At 34.2% G+C, this 7247-nt stretch overlaps 1 long non-coding RNA gene and 1 pseudogene across 1 annotated transcript; both read left to right on the top strand.

Annotated features, from left to right (window-relative positions):
- Nucleotides 1-2043: 2043 nt before the first annotated feature.
- On the top strand, nucleotides 2044-2934 carry LOC133816706 (uncharacterized). The gene is made up of 3 exons (XR_009885421.1): nucleotides 2044-2139; nucleotides 2269-2353; nucleotides 2840-2934. It is a non-coding gene; the product is annotated as an uncharacterized LOC133816706 (long non-coding RNA).
- Nucleotides 2935-3247: 313 nt separating this feature from the next.
- LOC133815535 (thymidylate kinase-like) lies at nucleotides 3248-5772 on the top strand (annotated as a pseudogene).
- Nucleotides 5773-7247: the final 1475 nt, after the last annotated feature.

The raw sequence follows: 7247 nt of genomic DNA, 5'->3' as shown, positions 1-7247 counted from the left end.
CGCCATTGCTCGACATCCACAACAGTTCGTGTGACTGGAGTCAACCTCTCTTCTCCGGCGACTGGATTCTTCCTTCTCAGGCGACAACACCTCAGGTGCGCTACGGATTCTCCAGGTATGGACCTCCGCCCTCTCTCATATATGTTCATAGCTCACACCATATTAGAGCAATCACTGGAGTCCCAATTGCTTTCTTTCCCTTTTCTTTATTTTTTTTCCTCTCAAAGTTCAAACTCCCAATAATTCTTCTCAACTTTCTTTCTTCTGATTTCTGGGATTGAAGATTCAGAATGCCGAATTGGGCCTTGATGAACTGTTGCCAGCACGATCAAGTTGTCTTCTTGACCACTATTGGAGTCTTCACCGTTGTTATCCTCTTTGTAAGTTTTTTTTTTTATGAATAAAACACCCCTTTAAGCTATGTTTGGTTTCCAAGAAAGAAAATGAAAAAAAAATGGAGTCTTTTGTTTTGGTTGATTCAAAGTATCATCGGTTGCATAAAAGGGGACGCACTTGCACATGATTTTGATTCTTCGTACATTTTTTTCTCAAAAATCTGAGAGTAGTATTTCCTTTGTTTCACCATGTACATGTGCTTTTAAATTAAAGGCGAGTTTCCCATTTCTTTCTTTTTGTGATCTTGAACTTTTTAAACTTTGGGTCTCTTTGGAGAGTTTTGTTTTGTTAAATCTTACCTTGATTTGTTTATAAAAATATAGAAGTTGTCCTGTATAGTAGAAGAGCTACTATTGGTACAAGGGCTAGTCATTTAGACCTTGCTTGGTTTAATAAGTAAGACTGTATGTATGGGTGTACTCTAAATCTTGAATATGGCTTATAGGTTTGCTCTTTTGTGTAATTGTTCTTTCGCAGACTCTTTCTATTAATTTAGGAATGTATTCACCAAATTTTATGAAAAATAAATTATAGGAACATTTCTTATGACTTATCATAAACACCTACAAAGATAAAACATACAAGTTTTGCTTTGCTTAAATGGAATGCAGAAATTTTGATGATAGAATTAATGTGCTAGAGACTAGTAGTATAGTAGTTGGATGATCGAGACATCTTGTGATTAGCAACTGTCATATATCTGTTTGGAGTGTAAGAAAGGGTGAGATGTTGGTCAAAATGGCGAGACACTGAGACGTATAGAGAAACACGGTTGTATGTGAAAATTATTTATTAGAAGTTATTTTGTTTGTTGCGCTCTGTATTTCTTTTGACATTGGTTTTAACACAATGAAATTTACTTGGTCAAACTTATGGTACGGAAGTAGAAAATAGAAAGAAAGGGAAACTTGTAATAGCTACTTTCAAATGATCTATTGGGTCATTAGGGTCTGAGGTACATTTGAGTAGAGTGTACGAGTTTTTAACAAGGGAAGCATGGATCAAAATGATAAGCATCAAGCCAAACCAAATGATAGAGGCTAGTGAAAATTGACAATGAGATGGCTGCAAAGATTCATTGGGTTGAGTTAGCTTTCAACTAGTTGATTTGACCGATCCACTTTAAAATGACTGTCAAGTTTGCAGGCTAATGTAGATACATCTAACCTAGCTACCTAGAAAAGGAAAAATTATTAATAATGAAGAGTGGTAAACAGAAAATGTTGAAGGACTACTGGGCCGTATTCATAACAGAAAATGTTGAAGGACTGCTGGGTTGTAGTAAACAGCTGTGTTTATTTTACAGCTGTATTTATTTACCTAATTTCTTAAATAGATACTAATATGATTAGGACTAGACTTAGAAGGATCATCTGTTAGGCATATGAATCCTATTATTTCCTGATTTTATGTTTTCTGCCTCTTCCTTTTCCGTGTGCTTTCCTCTATTTATTAGTGGTTTGTGATGAATAAAAGATAGATTATTGAGATTTGAGACCTAATAGCTGAAAGGAAATAAACATGAGACGATTTTGGTAAATGCCAAGATGGTCTGAACTTTTAATAGTCTTGTTGATAGCTTTGGCAAACTTCATATTCAATTTGGCAGCTCTAATGACATTAACTTTTTTGTTGTGCATGTTGTAGCTCTGGAGAACAGTACTACTCACACCCTTTAAGCTCATCACAGTGTTCTTGCATGAAGCAAGTCATGCTATTGCTTGCAAACTCACATGTGGTCATGTTAGAAGCTCTTCACCTTTCCCCTCTTTTGTACTCAATGCTTATATTGTGAAGCTAGTTCATGCCCTTAATCCTCATTTTCGTGGTTCCTGAAGTCAGTCATGCAAACTAATATGATCTCAATTGTAGGTGGAGGGAATCCAAGTCCATGCAAATGAGGGTGGCGTCACACAAACGCATGGTGGTGTATACTGGTTGATATTACCTGCAGGATGTAATACACTTTTTTCCCTAGCAACTATTTTTTCTATGGTCCACGCCCTACTTTAGAGTTTGTTAAGTGGAAATGAAACATTGCATGCTTTTCTTTGATAGAATATTCATGAATGTATTTCCTCTGTCTTTGCATTCCTTAGTTCAATTGATTTTTTTTTTCAATCTGAACAAAAAAAGCTTCACTTCAATAGACCTTTTTTTTTTTCTCAGTTCTTTATGTATTCATGGTGTTTCTTACGTGCGTCAATTATACATGTTCGCCTTGCACTTGGTTTCTGGCACTGAACTACCCTTAAGAATTTCTTATTACTGATTATTCTTTCAAATTGCATACACCAAGTTCAATTGTAGTAAAACTGAAAATGAGGTCTTTGTAAAGTCCGTAGAATTTTTTATTTCTTTTGATATTGGTTTTACAATTTTTGTCAATTAGCATGATGTGTTTCCATGGCTTCATGCTTTATACGAAATTTTACATACTCAGATCTTGGCTCATCATTCTGGGGAATGACTTTGATACTCGCATCAACAAATCTCCTCACTGTGAGAATTGTTGCTGGTTGTTTAATTGTTGCTCTATTTGTGGTGCTCCGTATTGCTAAAAACGTAAGATTGCTATTTCATATATTTCAGTTTTGAGAAATGCAAACATTATTGCATATTGTCTTCATCAGTTACTATGAAGTGAGCACTTATTAATTTTTCCTTTTAATCTTGTTCATTATATAGTGGACACTCTGTGGACTTTGTATTGGTAAGAAACTTTATTGAGTTGTTTAAAAGTACTGTCAATTTTATATATTCAAATGCTTCCTTACCATTTTCTGATGGTTACTGGTTGACTCCATCAGGATTCATCATTTTTCTTGCTTTAATTTGGGTTCTGCAAGAAATGACAACAGTCCCTATTCTCTGTTACGTTATTCTCTTTATAGGTACTTTTTTATCTTATTATTTTTGTGGCAAAACTCCTTTATTAGTTTTTATACTTACTATCGCATCTTTTTGGATGGAGATTTACAACTGTAAATGTTTGATTTAGTTAATTGCAGGTGTGATGAACAGCTTGTTTTCAGTATATGGTATGTGCCACCACTCATCTTTAGCAAGTAACCTATCGATTACCAATTCTACACTTGTGTTTGCTATTCAAATACATATGACAGATATCTATGATGATTTAATATCTCGAAGAGTCAACTCCAGTGATGCTGAGAAGTTTGCTGAAATTTGTCCTTGTTGCAATGGAGTTGGATGGGGAGTCATATGGTGAGCATGTTGTTTAAAACTCATTTATATTGATCTTTTTATTAGTCCCTAAGCATTTGTAAAAAGTTGAGTTGGTTTAGAATTTTAAATTCAACGACATACCATAACTTTCAAAAAGTCTTAATCTTTAACATAGAATCCTAAAAAAAATGGAGGGTGGGAGAAAATAGCACATAGAATTTAGAAAAGTGAAATGATTTCTTGTTCTTTACACACTTTGAATCATCAAATAAAAATGAGCCCTTAAATTTATAGGTGATGTTTATGCCCCTTTCATAAATGCCCAATTATAACTGTCATCGAAATTTTTTGCTCTTGATGGTTACTATAATTTAATGTTTCTATTGTGTAGGAATTTGGGTACAATAGCAGACTAGCAGTATAAAGGCCTTGGCATATTTGCATCTACAATTAGTATCCCTTTGCATAAAGAGTTTTATTAGATATATTTGAGTGTCAAGTAAACAGAAATCCAACTCAAGTGGCAAAATTGATTTTTTTTTAAATCATTAATTGGATAAATCATATAGGTGTGCCAGTTTTATATGTGTGTCTTTGTTTTCTCATACCCAATAGCAAGTGTCCTGATTTTTCGCTCTTGGTGAGTTCCACAATTTGAGTGCTTTTGTTGTGTAGGAATTTTGGGACAGTAGCTGTAACAAGGTCATTGAATATACAATTGAAGTATCCTTCAAAGGGCTTTATTATGTCTATTCAAATGGCAAATATCCATGGCTTTAAGTCAACTGACAACAGTGGCTCAAGAGGTGCATTGATTGTTCTAGAAGGCTTAGATCGCTGTGGAAAAACAAAAGTCTAGTTGTCTACACAAGTACTTGGAAGGATTGGGGCATTCAGCTGAATTATGGCGATTCCCAGACAGAACAATAAGTCAGGGGCAAATGATATCATCCTATCTTTTCAATGAATCTCAACTTCATGATCATGCTATACATCTTCTTTTCAGTGCCAACCGTTGGGAGAAGAGGTTAGCTATGTCATTCTAAATTTTTTATATGCATTGGAATTCATTATTGCTTTATGGTTGATTTAGATAACGAATAATTTTTTTCTTCTGTTTATTTAGCCTTTTGTATTATTTATTGGTTCTTGAAACAAAAAATTGGCTGAGTTCATATCTGTAACTGGTTTAATGTGGTGATGGATGATATGTTGATTTAACAAAAGTCATGGCACGGCTCTTATCTTTCAGATTATTCAGAGGGTAAAGACAGGCCAAATGGATGGCTAGTGGTGAAATAGTAAACTATTTGTTGAATATTTGGTTTGTTAAATTAAAAAAATATATTCAAATTATAATGCTTCCTATCATTGCTGTTGTCATAAATGTTGGATTTTTCATTAAAACCATATTGTATGACAGAAGCAAACGTGGGAGTTTTGAAAAATTCTTGTTCTTTGCAGATCCTTGATGGAAAGTAAATTGAAATCTGGAACCACCATCATTGTTGACCGGTATTCTTATTCTGGGGTGGCTTTCTCTTCTGCCAAAGGACTAGATTTTTTGTGGTGTAAGATGAAGATATGCTTAGTTGTTTTTATAAACAATTGTTTGTATTTAATTTCTAACAAACCAGATCATCTTTGTAGGCTCCAGAAAAAGGGTTATTGGCTCCAGATCTTGTAGTATATCTTGATATACCACCAGAGGTAATTAAGTTATATAATTTTCAGGCTAGTATGTAAATTCATGAATATACCAATTTTGGTTACTGCCAATTTTGAGGTTATAACTTTTTTACAATGAATGATACATGATTTTGGACCATTTACACAATCTAGATACAAAGCTCTCCCTGATGTTCAATCTGCCTTATTTTAAGTTTTAAACCTCCAGGAAGACCTTTAATTGTAGTTTCTCACATGGTGAAAAGGCATCTATATCTTTTCTTTTTTTTGGTCTAAACTTTGTGCTGAATTGCGACATTACATTATGATTCTCAGAAAGTCGCAAAAAGAGGAGGATATGGAGGAGAGAGGTATGAGCAGCTGGAGTTTCAGAAGAAAGCTAGGCAATGTTACAAGGCTCTTCATGATGCTTCTTGGATGGTAATTTTGTGTTTCGTTTGGTGACAAGTAATAAAGCATAATGTAACTTTAAAAGTCATCTTTTTTTTTTAATATTGATTAAAGTATGATAATAGAGAGATGGGTTATTTCATGAACAGTCACATATGAGGTACTAAAATTACTAATTTATGGTATTTCATTTGCTCATTAGTAAGGTGTAGAGTCCAAGAACTTTACTTAGCTAATTATTTAGTAGTATTATAGTATGTATAGTATTACCTTTGTAACTATGGATTTTTGGTTCAGACCGGGAATTATTTGGACACTCATAGTAGTACTTATAGATTTTCTAAGTTTAAGCTATAGTTTAAGAATATTAATTTTATCCTAACGTTTGATTATATGACTGATATTAAGAATAATATTTATTATACTATAAGGTTTAGATAAGGACCAATAGGATTTTAAGCACATGTTATGAATGGGTGATTAAGGATTAAGTATTTTGAGGATTTAATTTAATAAGGAGTAAAGTTTGAATGCAATAGGGTCAGTCAGCAGCTTTGAATACGTTGAGGGCTTAGTCAAGGCTGTTTACTCCATTCAAACATAGCTAAAAATGTGTAATTTCGTGTTTAATTAATCAGCGTGTGCCGATATATCGCAGCTATAAGGGCGATATATCGCAGCACGTAGATACGGAAAACACGAGACGATGCACGACTGCCTCGGGCATACTGGCCCAGGCGATATATCGCCTACAGGGGGCGATATATCGCCTCCTTCAGTATGTTTTGAAAGTTTTTGAATTCTTTTTCCATTCAACCATTCAACCTCTTGATAAGTCCAGCATCTTTTTGAACGAGTCTTCAGCCTCTGCTAAACGATTATTCAAATTATTTTCACCTAAAAAGCTATTATTTTTATTCAAGTAAAATCAAGATCCTTTCATTCCTAAACTCTATAAATAGGACCTAGCACCCAGCCCTTATTCATCTTTTGCTCTAAGTTCAGAGGCTGCAAGTGCTAAGTGAGTGTGAGAGTGTAAACACCTGGTTTGGGGAAATCATAAGCTTGATCCTCATAAGCTTATCAAACACTTTGGGAAGTAAGGTTCTATAGTATTTCGGTTTGTGGTGTAGGTTGGTCTTACAAGTCCTTAAGGTAACCCAAAACTCTAGTTCATTGGTTTTATGTTATTTTCTTTCTCTTAGCCTTCTACTCAGTCTTCTAACCTCATTCTTATTTTGGTTAGGAAATCTAAGTTATTGAGCACATAAGTTTCGGTAAGTATGTTTCTCAATGGTTTAGTCTTCCCATTCCTTTTCATCTCTTTTTCTTCATTAGACTCACTCTTTGTCATAATGGTTATTAGGAGTGTTCCAAAGTCCCAACGCTGTTCACATATCTCGGTAACTTTGGTAAGGAAAATAGGATAGAATTTATATGTTTTATGCTTGTGTTATCTTATTTGATTATGTTATGAAATATGTTATAAGATATGTTATGAATATGTATGTTTGTAGGCTTGGGCATATCACCCATATGACTAGCAAGACCCCAAATAGATTATGGGCATATGACCTACTTAG

Source organism: Humulus lupulus, chromosome 2 (assembly GCF_963169125.1).
Source record: "Humulus lupulus chromosome 2, drHumLupu1.1, whole genome shotgun sequence".
In the NCBI taxonomy this organism is placed as follows: Eukaryota; Viridiplantae; Streptophyta; class Magnoliopsida; order Rosales; family Cannabaceae; genus Humulus; species Humulus lupulus.
This window is presented reverse-complemented; position numbering and strand designations above follow the sequence as displayed.